Here is a 19,398-nt window from a genome sequence, read left to right on the forward strand (position 1 = left end):
TCCAAGCAAACCTACTTCATCAATAGAGCAAAGAGAGAGAGAGAGAGAGAGAGAGAGAGAGAGAGAATCTCAAAGCAGGCACACTATGTTGGCAACGTCCAGCTGGCTATCAGACAAGTGGGAATGGTGACCAAGGTTGTAATTCACTATATGGGCTCCACAAATAATGCGATCAAACCTCGACACATCATTTCCTTTTGCGGTACAGGTTAAATATCTGTTATGAGCGCGTACACAAAACCCAGAAAATAGCGATGCTGTAATCATCGCTCTGATGACCCGAACACATGGGTCGTCTACTGCACAGGAGATTTCATCTTCGAGAATCGCCGAGACAACACTTTCGTGCACTCCTCCTTCGGTTATGGCTTTTATGTGGTCGTGGCGTAGCCTCATAAGTCCACGATTTTTTAAGCCCTGTCTTTTAGTGTTCAATTTTATCTCCTAACGATCGCCCGCAGCGTTTTTCTGACGGCAATGATATCGCCTTTGGTTTGTTGAAGAGCGGAAAAAACAAAAATACGGTACGCGGTGGAGGTCCAAACGGCAGGCGTCGTTTGGGTCACAATGGCCCCATTCTCGAAGTTAGGAGCTTTGTCCCGATCTATCGTTTTGTGCTAGTATAGTTGCGCTCACTCAGCTGCCATTTGCTCGTGTTTATGAGATCGAAACTACACCTTATTATAAGTCACCGAAAATTAAGCGCGCCTGGCATTTTCGAGTTATTCTGCGTATCTTTCCGTAGTCGCAGCAAAGCTTTGTTGTGCATCAGCGAAAAATAAGAGAAGCTGCGCAAGATCCATATGAAACGGATAATATGATTAATGAGCAAAACTTAACTTCTTGTTTCGTTTTTGTAAGCTTGGCAGATATTCTGTCACAAAAGTTTTAGCCATTTAATTTGCTTCATTGACGAGAAATACGGAAGTATCATCAAATTTCCAAACCACTTCTCATTTTTTACGTGCTAATTTGTTTTCAACAAGCGGTGACAGCTATCTACAGCGTGGAAAGTTTGCACGTTTTTTTTTTTTATTTTAGAAACTTCTTCATTAAGGTTTACTAAACAAATTCTCTTTCCCTCATATGATTTGTTACACACGTTTTTAATCGCCTATATATTGACATCCCGACTTGACAACGATTTCAGGGTCACAGTCGCTCTTCATTTAAACAACTCATATAATTTGTGCTTTCAGTGGCTATTATGCTTTCCAAACAAGCATAAAAAATGTACACTCAATAATGCCGCACCAGGTCTACCGTAAACCGAAGTAGGTTCATCTGAAATAAACAACCACATATTCTTGCGCTATTCCCGAGTGTCTGGTAAGGTGGTCCTAAGAAACATTTTTTTTTTTCAGGACCCTTTTACTCGGTTCGCACTTGTGAACGTTTCTCTTCTATGCGCTGAATTGATAATAATCACGTCATGTCCGAAATTGTACATGCAGCCCCTGAAGGGGGTACGACAGTGCCGGCACGCCAACCAGCACTCCGAATGGTTTATTACGTTCAAAGCGCGGCCTGTGAACAAAACGATAACTCAATGGGGTGCAATGATTAACTAGGGTCTCAGCAGAGGCGAAAGACAGGACCGATGGGTCTGCACGTTTGTATCGCTTGAAGTTACGGTCAACAGTGACGAAGAGAATGTAGTGACGCAGTTGGTGCGGCCGCAAAGTGGTTATAATTGCCGGTTCTAAGGTGGATGAGAAGGCTGTGGTGAAATAGGATAGCTCAGAAAAACATAGAGGTCACTGTAGAAACTGTTAGAGTTATTCTGTGTACCAGGAGAATGCGAAAGCGTGCGCTCCCGAAACGTTTTACTAGCTATCCCTAACTACATATTCCTAAATATCTCATCTCTATTAAGGTTATCAATTATTGCATTATTCGTATTTAGCTTGTCATCTTTTACATTATAGTGATTATATTGTAACTAATTTTCTTTGTCATTATTTGTTATCAGTAGTAATACTTTTTATCATGTTATCATATTTTATTGCTATTAATCTCTTCTACCAAGTACGAACGATTCCATAAGATGCCACCAATGGATTACGCCACATTCGATGACAAATTTTGATGGCAGATCGAACAGAACGTAGCCGATCAAGGCTTGCGCTTTAATAAACGAATCCTTGAAAAAAAAACAGTACTAGCGACGTGGCGTTGACGTAGAAGTGTATATATTTTAGACCGCATTTTTAAAGATGATTTGCTCATATCGGAAGTGTACGAGGAGGAAACGAGTCTTGCTGCTCTTTGTTTGAACTGATTGAATTGAGTTTAGAGGTACCCTTGTTCCGGAGACTCGACGAGAGATGCAGATTCTAATTTGGACCAAAGTGGTGATTTGTTGCGAGTAGCATCCCATACTCAGTACCCGACTCGAGATGACACTTTAATTGCGAAGATGTTTTGTAAGCAGTGATATATTCGAAATATGCGCCGCATTCCTAACACCATTATAAACAGGAGCATCAATGTATATACATGATTAAACAAGGTCGACAGGACTGCAAGAGATGGTGCAGTGAAAGTGATGAAAAATATACAACATGCGCATGCATGAGTGCTTGATCGAAGATAACTACTGTGAGATATGAAGAGCGACATGAAGTCTACTAATGCATTGTTCTCGCTTCTCGCTTCCCGCTTGTGATCTGGACACACGTGCTAACGGCATACTAGGGTGACGCGGCCTAACATGTCGACGATAACAGTCTTCATTTAAGAAATGAATCTTCAAGGGCCATCAGGGCAAAATTCTGGTGGTCGAAAGATTGCTGATTTCTGTTCACACATCTTTTAAAAATGTCTCCATGAAAGAGAAAGGTTTACAGGTAATTCGTCTCTCAGTCTTTGACAGTACACTGAATGGTTCTAAGAAGGACCGCATAATTTGATCAAGTTATCCAAAGTTCTTAAGGTTGACATAAATTCTTCATGCACTGCAATAACTGTAAGATGTAGTTTATTCTCTGTAACAGATGTCTGTGTCATAGAGGAAGGCAAGAGCACGCGCGCTGTACCGAGCGAGCGTGGTGAAATTAGCAGTGCCGACCCTTATGATGTGTTTTCGCCGACGATCGGAACGTCTGGAATTTCTACGCGCCGAAATTTACCATCCATGAATTTAGTACGTTTCAGTGACTGTACAGTTTATCCATCAAAGGTATTTGTATGCCATAAGCGTATAATAAACTACATCAAAGGTAGTGTTATCGGAATACTCCGGAGAAGAACGCCCTCAAACCTGTCATCCTGCTCTCTGAAGACGTCATAGCAATAGCAACAAACGTAAAACGTTGAGTAAGCACGACCCTTATGACTAATAAGTGCTTAGAAAAGGCAGGGAACGGAACACGAATAAAGTAACAAATAAAGATTGAGAATTGCGTGAAACCTGACGTGGGCTAAAAAATCTAGTAATCAATTCAGAACAATAAAGGCCGGCGAAGTCTTCCAATCAAAAGTGTGCTGGTGCTTCCCTCCTAAAGGGACCGAAATGCCAGACAGTGTAATGCGAGACAGCTTCCGATAGAGGTACGGAATGCAGCTGGCCGGCAGAGAACTAGAGTAATGACGTCCGCTCGGCGGAAAAAAGCGTTCCTTAATAAGCCGAACAGTGGAAAGCCAGAGCGATTGGATGGCAAGGGCGAACGCGCTGTCTTGGCCGACGAGTTTTCGGGGCATGTTTATGATGCTATCGGGAGTGCTTCGGTAAGATCAGGTTGGGAGTGGTTCCTTGGCCTCCACAGTCAAACAAAAATAAAAAAAATAATAAGGACTAGAAGGTCCTGCAAGGGGCTCCTATTGCCTTCTACCTTCATCGGTATCTTTGACTCAGATTTTCCTCTCTGCTACTTTCGGGAACTTGCGCTGAGCCCATGCCCTTGCTTTGAAAGCGACGAATTAATTACAGTTTGGGGAACAGGCATTTAACGAGTGCCGATATGACGCAGGTATTTATTGTGTAAAATGTTTATTCGATGACATTTTTTATTGGGGAGTATTTTACAGTCTAGTGAAACCTTCTTGAAGCGTATCTTTAGTGACACGCGTGACAACATAGAAAGGGAGGCCAGCATTCCGTGGAAAAGTGAAAAGTTCCCGCGCAACTGGGAAACAAACCGTCTGAATGCGGAGCAGATGCTTTACTTTTAAATCTTCCGTGGGCTGGTATGTAGTCAGCCTTAAAGCAATTTGTGCTTAAAATTCTCTAATATTTCTTTAAAATAGCTTCTTCCAGATTATCATTATATAATAAAATTAGAACATACCTACGCGACTTCATAAGGAGCCCAAAATTTCATTAAAAATTCACGTCTTCAGTTTATCTTGAGCTCCCTAATTTTTAACACTGACAAAGCAAGGACGATGAAATTTGTGCTAGAACTTGGCGTAAAATAGATTCCTTGATGGTCACGTTACTGAAGTAGCTGCATATTGAAATTTACTGCATAAAGCCAAACATTTTGTTCCCAAGCCCGACCATAAGCTCATGAGCTCCAGTGGCCGCCTTCTGTAATTAACCTGTGGCTTAGTCAAGGACTCATGGTTCACATATATGTAGCAGTTTTTCATATTTGTCCTCATTATTGTGATATTTCTTTGTTGTCTGTAACGGTGGAATCGGCTAACAGATCAGAAATGATCTGTTGTGCGTTCCAGGAATGAGAAGTTGGTATCGTATTGCGATCGTATTAGTATCGTATCAAAGATTTCTTTGCTTTTGATCATGCTTTTTAAGACATGTAGGCTCAAGATGGGCCTTCGTCAGTTTTTAGGTTAAGCAGTGATGCAAAGGCAATGAGAAAATTAGCCCTTTGCTTGCCGTCACTTGGTCTAGTTTTTGTCGTATACGGCGCTAACACGCAAGGCTAGTCGCCATCTAAGACAACATCCAGCGACTTTAGCGTAACGCATTCTGAAATGCAGCGCTGTTAGGAGGATCATATCAAAATATAGTCAAATCAAGATATATTTTCGATACTTTACAGTGGTACACGTTGCTTTGCTAAATGAAATTGCTAGTGCTGTTTGAGTTTATTTACAGCAAGGGGTGTGCGCATGTTGTTTTTCATAAAGGCTGCCACGGCGTCGCTGTCCGCAATGTCCGACTAATTAATATGTAAAAGCGACGTCCAGGCTTTCATCGGTAAATATGAATCTCTCAGCTCAAGGCCTTGTAAAAGGTGGCCCAATCTGTTTGGAGTGCCACTGCGTCCACCCCAGCTGCATGTCGCAGCGAAATTATCGCCATGCGAAGCCCCGTCTTCAGCTTCAATATGCAGTGATGTAGCTTGCTATGACAATTTTAAAGACTTTGACCACCTGCTGCTTTGTTCCCCCTAAGTGTGGACGACCCTGTACTTCCGGCCCGCCCGTTCCTTTATAATGAAAGTGCGCAATCCTCTACACGCTTCGTTCGTTGCCTATTGGTTAAAGTGTTAGCGGCACTCATCTGCGGCCTCAATCTTGCGTGGTTGGCGTCGGCCTCAGCGAAACCACTGCCTGGTATCTGTGTGCAAACGTGCATCTATAATGCCCTATAATGCCAGAACTAACATTTTTAAATATTCTTTTTTCCCACGCACTATAAATGATTGGAATAATTTACCTCAGTCGCGACTAAACAGTATTGATTCCATTGACCGTTTGAATTACTGATTTCATTTTCTTGTGAATTAGTAATTACTCAAATTGACCTTTGTGTTATATTTCCTTCTCACTGCTTAAACTGCACTGACGGTTCACTTGTACATTTACTGTTCACTTTCTTGTTTTGGGAATTGTTTGGTTACAAAACACGTATTCTTTTTACCCATTTTGTTATCGCAGCTGGTAGGCTGCATTGCTGTTGTGCACACTATTAATTTGGTCGTTTTGTTCTTACGTCTGCTAATGTAATAATTCTGTACTTTGTATGCCTCTCCTGCCTGGGCCGAAACGAGGCCCGCAGTATTGTATAAATAAATAAATAATAAATAAATCTCTTGCAATCACCTGCGACCCCACTGCGCTGCGACCACTGCGCCACGGCGGCGGGGTGTCAAGAGGTCTTAAGCAAAAGGTCATATTTAGTCTTCATCGTGCCAATACATTCGTAAAAATACCACTCGGAAAGTGAATAATGAATTAAGCTTTATTTACTATGGGGCTAATTGCCTTCTTTTTCCTGATCCTACTTCCCCATATTGACGTCAAGCTAATTTGTTTTTGCTCTTTAGTGTGTTCCCCAGTCGGTAATCATTTGATTTTGTGATTTTTTATGGGTTGAAAGAGGTGCTAAAAAAAGCGACATATGCTTATACATGTTTTATTTACTTTATGTTTTCCATTAAAGACATTCTTTTCTTCAACGCATAAACTTTTAGGACATTCGACTTTGCTAAGATTTGCGGTCTCTGGCTACTTTTTGTTTATCTTTAGTTGCGGCAAAGCGACAGTTGTTCGCTGTTCACTACTGTAAACCCGGCGATAGTGCATACAGAGTCCTTGTCTCTCCTGCGTTCCTTATCGGCGAAAAAAGACCGCCCAGTGAAATTTGCAGAGCAAACTGAACTCGTATGTTAAATGAACAAAATGTCACAAAGTATACACGAATTTAAGGATCATCCGTAGGTACTCATGTCAAGTAGTTACTCCTAGCTCCTAACTCCCTTTTGTCCTTCACTTTCATATCCACTCCCGTCTTTCCTCTAGTGCAGTGTAGCAAGCCGAAGTTTTCTTCTGGGTAACCTCCCTGCCTTTCCTCCTCCTACTTCTCCTTCTTTCTTCCTTCCAATTTCATGCCGTAAGAACTCTGATTACACCAACACGTGGCCCGGCTTGATTAAATTGCCCCCAGGAGTGCGGTGCAGAAAATTGCTCCTCTATTCCCTCAGTTACGCCGCAATCAGGGAGGTGGCTTTCGTAATTGGCCTTTGTGGGCCTTTTTCGTCTTCGTTATGCTAGCCAAAAAAAAAACTTTCAATTTGTATTTTTTTGTGTCCAGCATCTTGAACGCTTTTTTTTTTTATTTAAGACGAGCAAAATTAGTCCTTTACAACAAGAAGTCTTCAGCAAGATTACTTGTCATCTCTCCCCCCCTGCAATAATGCCTTCGGGCGCTGCAGGAACCTGTAATAAATAAATAAAAAAAAAGACATGCCTATATCTCGGTGATTCCATTGTATGCTGTTAAAACGTTACATCAAACTAGTGAGCGCGGCCCTTTCTTCGCTATGTAGCCAATAATACAAACCACTCAAAACTGGTTATAATTTTTTTTTCTTTTTTATTTTTGACGAGAAAAATTTGTACTCTTATAATAGAAACGCTCGAGTATTCCCGTACATGCATATCTATGTGCGAATTCTTGGTAGACAGCTGACACGTTAGATCAAAGCTGTGAGCTTCTTGATCGTGATAACTGAGCCAGCAAGGCAGATTCTGCAAAGTGCAATGCATTATTTGTTTTGATATTCCAAAGCATAAAACCTGCGTGAAAATGTACATGAAAAATTGGTAGCAATGCTTTCAGCGTAATATGCAGGGCCGTTATCGCAGGCTAAATGTGCTCTAGATTTAAATATATGTGCTGCTTTGACTAAAATTAAATTAGAGGCCATGACTAAAATTACAATCTGTCTCCCAAAGATTATTTGGGTTATTTATACAATTATTTCCATCCTGTAAAAGGCCTAAATGAACTTACGCACTTGTAATGTCTATGCATTCCGGTTCAGGGTAAAAGTGTACTCAGAACATTAGTACCATTGCTAACATGGTAAGTGATGAACATTATTGAAGAAAAGCTGGACATTCTTTGTGCAAAATAAAAACTTGTTCGCACTCCCATTCTCTCTCCATGCTAGTGAAAAGTGAACTCAAAGCTAGAAGGTCATCCTATTTACTGTGTTAACTTGAGGTGAATTCGCTTTCAGCGTCCTTTATAGGGTACAGAAAATCTGGAGCTTTAACCGAAGCTGAACATTTAGTGAAGCGTTAGTTTTACGCTTTGTTTTTAATAACTACTGCTTCGCGACCTTAAAAGTGTTCACCATGGCATAAATTAGAAACACGAACAATCATAAAATTATAATAAAATCTCGTGATAAAACTAGAGCTCAGAATTTTAATTAGGAATTTAAATAGAACGCAGTATTTTGGGTGAATAGGCAAAATCACATTGCTAGAATAAATTATTCGTGTTCCAATGAAATAAAGAGCATTTAAAGCAGGGCCGAAAACAATGATTCATTCGTCTTCTGGTTGCTCATATTTCTCCCAGCAGAATTTCAAACATTGCCAGTTGCTCCAAACGTAGCGTTCTAATATTCAGTATGCAACAAGCATGTAGCTAGTGGATGTCTGCGCGAACGTGAGCCCCTTGCACGAAATACCTGTTGCCACTGTAGCGCTATTGAAGCCACCACGAGGCGCTGAAGTTAACCTGTTCAAAAATTGACTGGTTTGACACGTGCGAACTTAATTAACGAGCGAAGGCTTGTAAGCATTGCACTGTGCTATATTAGCAGGATTGTCCGGTTCCCCTTGACTCCTGCAAAATAGTGTAAAAATGGATGTTCCAGGCACCACAGTATGGATTGTGTTACGACCAAGCATCCGCATTTGCGCGCTCTATTGTTCGCCTGTGGGCATGGAAAAGTATTGTGAATATGTGGTGATGGTCCAGTGGCTCTAAGTGAGCCTGTTTCCAGGAATCCTGTTTTGTAAGCCTGTTTTGCTTTGTGGACACTCTGCAAATGCCAAATTGACCCTGCCAAGAGAACGTCTGGAAAAACACAAAGAAACGTCCCCCTGCGGGAAATGCAGGAAGTGCTTTCTTTCTTTTGTTCACCCTTCCAGTCGATAAGCTATCGTCCAGTGAGGAATGTCTACTTTTCAAAGGAGACGACAGAGTGACATGTCCGCTGACGTGCAGGACAAGAAAGGAGCATGACGCATACAGCCATTAAGTGATTTCCCAGGAATGCAGGAAAGATTTGCAATTGTCGAAAACGGACAATGCTGGGAGCGGATGCGGCGCCACGTGCACTCGGGTTTCTGAGAAGTAAAACCACTTGTCAGAACCAGCCTGTGGTTTCTTTGCTGAAGAATAGAAATGTACCTCCTCTCCTCGCCGTTCCCAAGCTTTTCCCGCCAACAGGTGATCACGCCCAACGAATGAATGCCGGACCAGTCAGTGCTTCAGACCATCAGTGCAGTGATGTGTTCGATTGGATGCCGATACCTGAGGGGCGTGCCCTGGATTTGGTTGGTCAGCATCTTCAGAGAGGGGCTGGACATAGGGGGTTTTAAGGACGCTGCAGAGCACGAAATGTCGCTCTGAGCCCTGGGTAAACGGCTCATCCAGTCGCTTCTCGCTATGAACTCTTAACGCTTGCCATTTTGCTGATGTACCCTTCTTTTTCATGTAAATATTGTAAATAAGTTTTCTCAAAGTGCCATTAAACCTGCTTGTACATATTTCACCAACTTCGAAGATTCAATCCTTCATGAACCCGGAGTCTCTGCACGCTACCAAGTGAAGGCCGGGTCGACTTAGCCCCAGCGTCACGACAACTGGTGACCAGGGTTGGGATCTGAATCTACAAGCCACAACATCTGATGACTGGAGGTGGGATCTGGATCTACAAGATACAACATCTGGTGATTCGAGGTGGATCAGAATCTACAAGCCACATCTTGTGATCGGAGGTGGCATCTCAAGCAACAAGCAGGCGCAACAATCGGCCAACAAGAGGGCAGCTCGGAACATCGATCGCATGTGTGGGTGAGTGCTTGGCTTTCTTCTGATGTGGACCAGGTTCTAGAACAGGGTTAGAATTTAGAACTGGTAAAAAGTGTTGAAACGCCTTTAGGTTTGGTAGTTTGCACTGTTGTTTTGGAAGTAGCCGACACTCGGAGCGATCATGGACCTACAAAAGCTGCAGAAACCGGACCTGTTGCTATTGTGTGAGGAATTGGGAATTGATACAAGTGGTTTGGCACGAAAACCCTTGATTATAAAGGCAATCACTGATCTGGGAACCGATGATGAGGAGCTCAGTGAAGCATGGAACCTCATCGGGCAAAAAAAGGAACAGCTCAGACAGCAGAAAGAGCGGGAAAGAGAGGAAAAGAAGCTAGAAATTGAGCTCCGGAAATTAGAACTAGAGTTGAGCAAGAGGTCGGGCGATTGTCCCCAGCTAGCGGTACCTCGTCTCAACAAGGAGGCAGATTTCAAGATGTCAAAGTACATGCAGCCATATGTGATATCAGGGGATATCGGTCTGTATCTGGCTAACTTTGAGCGAACCTGCGAAAAACTGTCCTTCCAGCGAGACACTTGGTCACAGAGATTATTGACGGTTCTGCCCAGCGAGGCAGCGGAGGTTGTCGCGCGGCTAAGCAAGGAGGACGCGGACAACTACGAGAAGGTCAAAGCTTGCCTTCTGAGAAAGTATAGGCTTAGCGCCGAGGCGTTCAGACAACGTTTTCGGAACGCTACTAAGTCCAGGGACGAGAGTTACCCTGAATTCCTGTACAATCTAAGAGTCAATTTGGGCGAGTGGCTAAAGAGCACTGATTCCTACAGTGATAGGGACGCTGTAGTCGAGCGAATTCTTTTGGAGCAGTTTTATAACTGCCTCCCAGGAAAAGAAAGAAATTGGTTACAGGACCGAGGCGACATTAAGTCGGCAACTGAAGCTGCCGAACTCATTGAGGAGTACGCTTCGCGCCGACAATTCAGCAACCCAGTAGTGGATAGGCCCCGCAATCCCAAGTTGAGTGTGAATAACCGTCAGAAAAGGCACTTTGCTAGATTTGCAAACGAAGAAAGGAAGGCTTCTTCGGGCAAACGCCCTAGAAAGGACGGCAGTGAAAAAAGTGGGGTAGTGACCAGCGCGCAGAACACAAAGAACAAGCTTGGGGCTAGGAAGCCGCTCACATGCTTTAGGTGTAATGAGCAGGGTCACATTGCCGTGAACTGCTGGAAAGAAAAGATTGCTTTCTCGTATGTCAGTGCCTGCGATGAAAATATGCAGCTTTTGGAACCCTACCTGCATGACCTAGTAGTCAACGGGAAGCCTTGCAAGGTACTGCGCGATTCGGCCGCAACGATGGATGTTGTCCATCCGGCGTATGTGTCGCCTTCCGACTATACAGGACAGTGTGCATGGATCCGCCAGGTAGCGGAGGAACAGAGTGTGTGCTTGCCGATCGCGAACGTGGTCATCGAGGGCCCTTTCGGCAAGTTGACAACCGAGGCTGCCGTTTCAGGAAAGCTTCCTAAGTGCTATCCGTATTTGTTTTCCAACAAATCGGACATGATACTGCGAAAGAGGGGCATCCTGTTCGGAGACAGAGTTGTGCGAGCCTTAACACGTTCAAAGGCGCGAGAACTAGCTACACTGCTCATACCAGAAAATTCCACAGCGGAGGAAACGGCAGTTAAAACAGTGGTCTATGTGGAAGATAGCGGGTCAGAAAACTTTGAGAGCGAGGCATCTCAGATAAATCAACTTGAAAGTGAGCTTGATGAGACGCGGAATGAGGACGTTCTTGAGAATAACCTCTTGCCGCCAGTGTCTAGTAATCTCCCGAGACTTTTAAGTGGAACCCGAGAGGACTTAGCTATGGAGCAAGCCGAGGTAAATCTAACGTTAAACCTTCCCGAGGAGATGGGGGACAACTTGATTTGCCTCACCGGAAAAGGAAGCAACGCTCAGGAGCTTCTCAAAAAGACGGAGCAGAGAGGAGAACTAAAGAAATCCCAGCTGTCCGATCTGGGCGAGATAATAACAGAGTTTGAGGCCTGTTTCGTGGACAGGCCAGGCCGGACTGATTTGACTGAGCACGATATTGAGCTGACTTCAGACGTGCCAGTGCGATCAAGGTGCTACCGATTCTCTCCAAGGCAAAGAGAAATTCTGGATAGGGAAGTAACTCGCATGCTGGAATTGGGAGTAATAAAACACTCGGAAAGCGATTATGCTTCGCCTATGATCTTAGTAGAAGCTCCAGGTAAAGACCCTAGGCCTGTGGTAGACTACCGAAAGCTAAATTCTCTCACCAGGGATCAGGTGTATCCTATTCCGAATATTGAGGAGAGAGTAGAACAGGTCAGTAGAGCGGCATATGTGACTACGCTGGACCTTACTCGAGGATACTGGCAAGTACCGCTCACTGAACGCGCCAGCAGATACGCGGCTTTCGTCACTCCGACGGGCAGCTGCCAGCCAACAATGATGAGTTTCGGGCTCAAAAATGCTCCATTTTGTTTTTCCCGACTCATGGATAGGGTTTTAAAGGGGTGCGAAACATTCGCGGTGCCTTATTTAGACGACATTGCGGTTTTTTCCGACTCATGGGCAGACCATATGGTACATCTAAGAGCTGTACTGAGCCTTTTGCGTCAAGCTGGACTAACTGTAAAGGCCGAGAAATGTTGCCTGGCAAGGGCGACCGTGGACTACTTGGGTCACAATGTAGGTCAAGGTTTCAGGAAACCCAGCGAGATTAAGATTTCTGCGGTAGCAGACTACCCGCGGCCGAGCACGAAGACGGAAATTCGAGCATTCCTAGGTCTGACTGGATACTACAATCACTACATCCCTAACTATTCAGCTTTGGCTAGCCCTCTGACCGACGCTCTCCGCAAGACAGAACCGACAAATGTAGTCTGGGACGAACAAAAGGAAGCCTCCTTCGTAAACCTGAAGGCTGTGCTGATTAGCCGTCCGGTATTGCGAGCTCCAGACTATGGCCGAGAATTCACGGTCCAGTGTGATGCCAGTGATCGAGGGTTAGGTGCTGTTCTCTGCCAGAGAGATGACGACGGTAATGAGCACCCCGTGCTCTACTTGAGCAGAAAACTGAGTTCTAGAGAGAGGGCTTATTGCGCGTCAGAGAAAGAATGCGCTTGCATTGTATGGGCCATTCAAAAATTGCAGTGCTATCTTGGAGGGGCCAAATTCACCGTAGAGACGGACCATTGTCCCCTGGCTTGGCTGCAAACTGCGACATCGAAGAACAGTCGCCTTCTTAGGTGGAGCTTGATTTTACAGCAGTACAATTTTGAAATAAGATACAAAAGGGGAAGTTAAATGGGTAGCGGACGCGCTTAGCCGCTCTTTCTAAGCGGTCCGAGATGTTCCTCACCATGTATCCAAATTGATAATCAGGTTTTTTTTTTTTTTTCGTGCGCTTGTATATGTGTGGCTATGTAAAGCAGCACGTTTGGTTTTCTAGGAATACGTGGGTCCTGAACGTCTTGAGAGTGGGCTTTTCTCGAACAACAATGGCAGTTTTCCTTTTAACCTGGTCTCTTCAGACGGGAGCCGAGTGCTTGCTTCGACATGTGGTTGAGTTTCAGACAGCTCGAGCAATTTGGCCTACAACAATCAAGACAACGCGACAAGCAACAGCGAGCTTCAAGCGTTCACGTGCAGGCCATTAAGTCGTCTCTTCATGCAGCAGCGGCGACTGCTGCCCTCCGTGACTCTTCTGGCGGGGGAGGAGGCTGTTACGACCAAGCATCCGCATTTGCGCGCTCTATTGTTCGCCTGTGGGCATGGAAAAGTATTGTGAATATGTGGTGATGGTCCAGTGGCTCTAAGTGAGCCTGTTTCCAGGAATCCTGTTTTGTAAGCCTGTTTTGCTTTGTGGACACTCTGCAAATGCCAAATTGACCCTGCCAAGAGAACGTCTGGAAAAACACAAAGAAACGTCCCCCTGCGGGAAATGCAGGAAGTGCTTTCTTTCTTTTGTTCACCCTTCCAGTCGATAAGCTATCGTCCAGTGAGGAATGTCTACTTTTCAAAGGAGACGACAGAGTGACATGTCCGCTGACGTGCAGGACAAGAAAGGAGCATGACGCATACAGCCATTAAGTGATTTCCCAGGAATGCAGGAAAGATTTGCAATTGTCGAAAACGGACAATGCTGGGAGCGGATGCGGCGCCACGTGCACTCGGGTTTCTGAGAAGTAAAACCACTTGTCAGAACCAGCCTGTGGTTTCTTTGCTGAAGAATAGAAATGTACCTCCTCTCCTCGCCGTTCCCAAGCTTTTCCCGCCAACAGGTGATCACGCCCAACGAATGAATGCCGGACCAGTCAGTGCTTCAGACCATCAGTGCAGTGATGTGTTCGATTGGATGCCGATACCTGAGGGGCGTGCCCTGGATTTGGTTGGTCAGCATCTTCAGAGAGGGGCTGGACATAGGGGGTTTTAAGGACGCTGCAGAGCACGAAATGTCGCTCTGAGCCCTGGGTAAACGGCTCATCCAGTCGCTTCTCGCTATGAACTCTTAACGCTTGCCATTTTGCTGATGTACCCTTCTTTTTCATGTAAATATTGTAAATAAGTTTTCTCAAAGTGCCATTAAACCTGCTTGTACATATTTCACCAACTTCGAAGATTCAATCCTTCATGAACCCGGAGTCTCTGCACGCTACCAAGTGAAGGCCGGGTCGACTTAGCCCCAGCGTCACGACAATTGCTAGACTGAGGAAGCGAGTATTACGAAGTTAAGCAGCTGATTTATCCTCTCTATATGCAGTAGTCATTTCGGCGTCAGCACCGTTTAAAAAAGCGGTGAGCCGGAAGTTGAAGGCACGGCGCAGCGGGTGGTCACGTGATTGGTGGCTGACTTCGCTCGCGATTTGGCTGAGGGTAATTCGAATGATCGAGGACGCGGCGCAGCTGTGGGGAGGCCCAGATGAAACTGTCGCACTCAGAATACCTAGCCTACACTGAATGACACTGGAGAATGGTGGCAGTAGAACCATGATCTAAAACCGAACATAACTATCATGTGCTTTCCTTCAGTTGTGGTGACTTGTAAAATTTTGAGGTCTAACATCCTCCTTCATATTTACTGACTACAATTATTGGTAATTATTGGTAGTTTGCGCATGTGTTCTCCTTCTCTTTCTTGTGTTCTTTGCGCTGTATGGTTTTCAAGTCGGGAACCAACTGGCCTCAGAAGCCGTCATTCCAGATTACCATTATGTTCACGCCATCCAGATGAACATTTTACCTAGGTTACAGAGCTAGCAAGAAATATAAAGGCAAGGGGGGGGGGGGGGGGGGGGGTTGCTTAGGAACTCTACATGTTGAGAATACGACAGCACTGAAGCGTAAAACCCACTCGTCCTGCTTCTCTCCCAACGTCAGTGCCGCTCACTGCTTTTGCTGAGCCAGTGCAGCCATGATAATCTATCTACATGCACATACTTCCGCGGGCACCCTACTGTTGTGCGCAATTTTCCTCTACGGTATGCATAGACAGCATTACTACGGTTACGTTATTTAGACCTGATACGCGATGCTATCTAGACACACAGACGCACACAGTCTAATAGAGCTAATAACTGACACCAATCACAACACCACGCTCGGCCGCATAGCGTCAACAGCACATCATATCGCCAATCTCCCAACTGGGCCATGTCACGTGGTCTTATGACTACATAGCAGCCCCTCGAACAATCCGTTCACCATACTATCACGTGACCTCATGACGTTACTCACCTCTCAGCCAGTGGCAATGAAGTGATGGCATTAGGCGCTTTTTTCCCAATAAGGTTTCTAGCGCTTTCGCATCGAACCAATAGAAAACCCGTAGACTAAGCGGCATCACATTCTTTGGAAAAGTTCCACCTGATCTCGAAAAATAGTGTCACAGGCATACTATGACGAAGAGGATTCTTCGTGTGGCAGTGGAAGTTAAGGTATCATTGACGCGAATAGGGAGTAATGAGCGTAAGACGAGATGTGACGCTATATGGAAGCCTCACACGCGCAACTTCACAGTGAGCTAAAGGGTTAATGTGAATGCTTGGGTGAGCTGGCGTTCCGTAGTTCTTGATAGATCGCATCGGACGCGGACGTTAGAGCTGAAAGGGATTATGACAACCTATTTATGAAAACTAGAAAACGCACCGAAACCATCGGTATTCCGCCAATCCTCTCCGCAATGAAAAACAAAAATTAAGCTTGCATCACTAACGCTGGAATTACAGGCGATCAAAAATAGTGCTTTGCCTTTGACCTTTCAACTCCAAGCTCTCTGGCGCACAAGACAAAGTAAATAAAACACGCTCCATACTGCCCGTGTCACTTGGAAGCGTCCAGAAAACGCGCATCTGGAAATCCTAGTTAACGTCGACAGGAAGGGGACGGCCACCAACGTGCGTTGAGTTGTCCCGCTTATCGCTTACGAGCGATCGCGGAGAGCACATTTTCAAAGATTAGTTATAAATATAGGCGCCACGTAATTTAATTTGACGCGAATACTAAATATGATCACCTATGCCGATTTGTTCAATTGTAATAATAACATATATGTCATTTCAGGGACTGTTTAAGTGTCGCGATCGTAGATCGCATACAATGTCACCATCGTGGGGCCAGGGTTGTCACGCATAGTCCGAAGCTTCACGCGTATCTTTCCAAAGATACCGCAAATTTGGGATTACTTCACTGCCAAAGGCACAGCATTTCACTCGTGGGTGTGGCTGCGGGCCCATAGGACCATTCCACCACTATCTGCAGTTCCATAACGCTGCATGCTCCCTCATCTGACACGGAATTGCGGTTTTCGCCTTATTGATCAAAACTAACTACTTAGGGAAGCCCTCTGCGTAAGGACTTGCGTTATTGAGATTTAAAAAGGCAGAATCTCCTTCGGCGATGTGGATAAGAAATAAGCATTGCAGGGTGCATTACTTCAACCCGCATACAGGTTATTGCCAATGAAATATTACGACCTGAAGCGATCCGATTTTGGCCGCTTTACTGACTAGTTTTAACAGTACCACCATAGATTGAAATGCATTTCTGCACAAATTTTACGATAATTCTCTGTTATTACCCTAGAGTGGAAGTTCGCTTAATGATGTAAAATAAATGCATAGGAAACAGTAAAACAAATCCTTCTCTCCCGTTTTAAAACAGCCGTCATGAAAGCGCGTAGGTGGATGCGAATGAAGAACGCTTTGGATAAATTTCAGGACCTGAACGGGAGTACCAGAAAAGGAAAGTACCAGGCAAATAACACACAACTATTGTCAATACTTCACACAGCTTCGCAGATAACGCACCAGAAAACGTTGTCAACAGCTCTCACTTTTGTTGTAACCTAAAACGTTGTACCTTTATCGCGCGGTTTTTCACTCACAAGTTTTATCACCCAAATGACATTCTAAATATTATTAGGGTTTTATAATTCGAAGAGCACTTGCGAAGCGATAGCCACAAGGTGCCCATTTTCTGCGGACTCAAAGCAAATATCCCCGCGTAGTGCTCGTCGCTTGTTCGCAAGCAGCCAATGCACCGCATTCAGTGCATGCATAAGATTACTGCAATTCTCTGTTTCCAATTCAATTATTTTTTGTCCCTCCACATGCCGGTTTCACTGGTTCCAGCAGCTCTAATATGATAAGGCACCTAAAGCCGCCAAAAGAATCAGGATCAAATATCATTCGAACCATTCCATTATATCATCCTCTCGCACTCTCGTTGAATAACAAAAAGAACATTTTACCATGCAAGCCATTTTTCTCATAAAGTCCGCGGTTAAAGAAAGTCTAGGACAACACTCTTGGTTACTTGTTAGAGCTCACCCTGACTGCCCGAAAAAATATTTTCTAGGTAACGCCCTTTTCCACCCCTTGCCGTACCCGCACTATATCCTTCTCCCTGTCCCTGGGGCTTCTTCCTGAAAACTAAAGCCGTATTTTCATCCCCTCCAGCGATGAACGGTTTGCCCAGATGAAGACAAGCTCTCTTGTGGAAGCCTTGATTAGCGAACTGCAGCTTTACGTTACACTCTGTTTTTGTTTCTGTTCTTCATGAATAAATTCTTCGTGCCTTTCTTCTACCATCGAAATCAGTCAGATAGTCCCGAGTGCTTATAACTTACAATATAAATCAGCTTACCTGCATTCATCTTTGTAGTAAAGATAAATACACAGTTTGCGAATTTTCTCTGGGTGCTCGATAAGAGTTTATGGGTGATGGTCCGCCAAAAGCCCCACCATGGTGGGTGAACATCTATTCCCCATTCCCACTCTCTTTCGTTGCTATCAAAATACTTGCGGAATACCACATGGCGGCCCTTCCATTTCGTTAACTTTTTAACGGACCCGAACCGGCCTTCATGACTAACATTTTTACAGCAATACACCGATTCCCTCTTAATACGCTGGTAAATACTCAAGCAACGGGGAGAACGACACTGTTGAGAGGACGCGAACCCTTCACGGTGTATGTCGCTACGGCGCTGTTTATAACGTCTTTTTTTTTCTGAAACATCACCAGTAGTTGTCTCCGTTACGCGCAGCTCGGAAGTGAAATATCTTCATGCCTCTCTCTAAACTGCATGACCTATTCGCAAAATTGTACCACCTTATTTTCTGTTAATCACTAAATCGCACCAATTTCTGGCTAGTTTACGGAATTTTTCTGAAGGCATAAAGTCCTCAGCATTTTTTTTTTGGCTCTTAGAAAGAGCCCCTGTGGGCCTGTAGTCTAAGTGCTACAAACGCTTGACTGACGGTGATTTGTCAATAATAATGAAGTTGAATTTATTACGCAGACAGATCATGGTGCATTCAGTGCTCTCCTATTCTCCTGCGGTGGCCAGAAAGCAATATAGCGCGTGCAGTATGTTTCGATCCGGGACATCATAAACGATGTCGACATTTATAGGGGGGCTCTTCATGTGCGCACAGGAATGGCGGGAAAGGAAATGCGGGAGGGGGCGGAGGTCTGCTAGAAAACGGAGGGGTGCAAGTCATTCAAACGAAAATAGTGTTTTATCATCAGCCCAATAAAGATTTGCATATACACCTCAGAGTAGACAACACTTCCAGCAACTATAAACAGCCTGTACCCATAGCTGTATTGGAAGCTAGAACGTGAGGCGCATGGTTTTGTTGCACCCTTCCGCAGCCGACTGTAAGCATCCTTTATCGTTTCCGTGTTTAATTTATTAATTACATTGAATATGTTGGCTGGAACAAACTTCATACGATTACATTCTCTCAAAATATCGTCCGTGGTTTCTTTGTGTCAGAAGCAGCTACTTTGAGAATTTAGTTTTCAGGTTATTCAGTTTCACAAAGAGCTCTTACCGAAAAAGAAAAAGCTCCAAAGAACGCCTGATGAGGTTCTTGAGAAGGGTGCACTTCCATGGAAAAAAGCGCTTCATGGGATGAAGCCCAGCACGCTCTAACGCATTTAATCCACTTAAGAGGGATGGCTGTCAAAGGCCTGCTTATCCAACCCTGTGCACAGCAAACAAACTAGAGCAGCACTGGATTAAAACTTCCAATATGTTCAAGGCTGGCTGTAGCCATGAGATAAAAGTGCACTTTCAACGGGAATTTTG

This window comes from Amblyomma maculatum, chromosome 8 (assembly GCF_055883805.1).
Source record: "Amblyomma maculatum isolate TAMU_Amacu chromosome 8, ASM5588380v1, whole genome shotgun sequence".
NCBI classification, from domain to species: Eukaryota; Metazoa; Arthropoda; class Arachnida; order Ixodida; family Ixodidae; genus Amblyomma; species Amblyomma maculatum.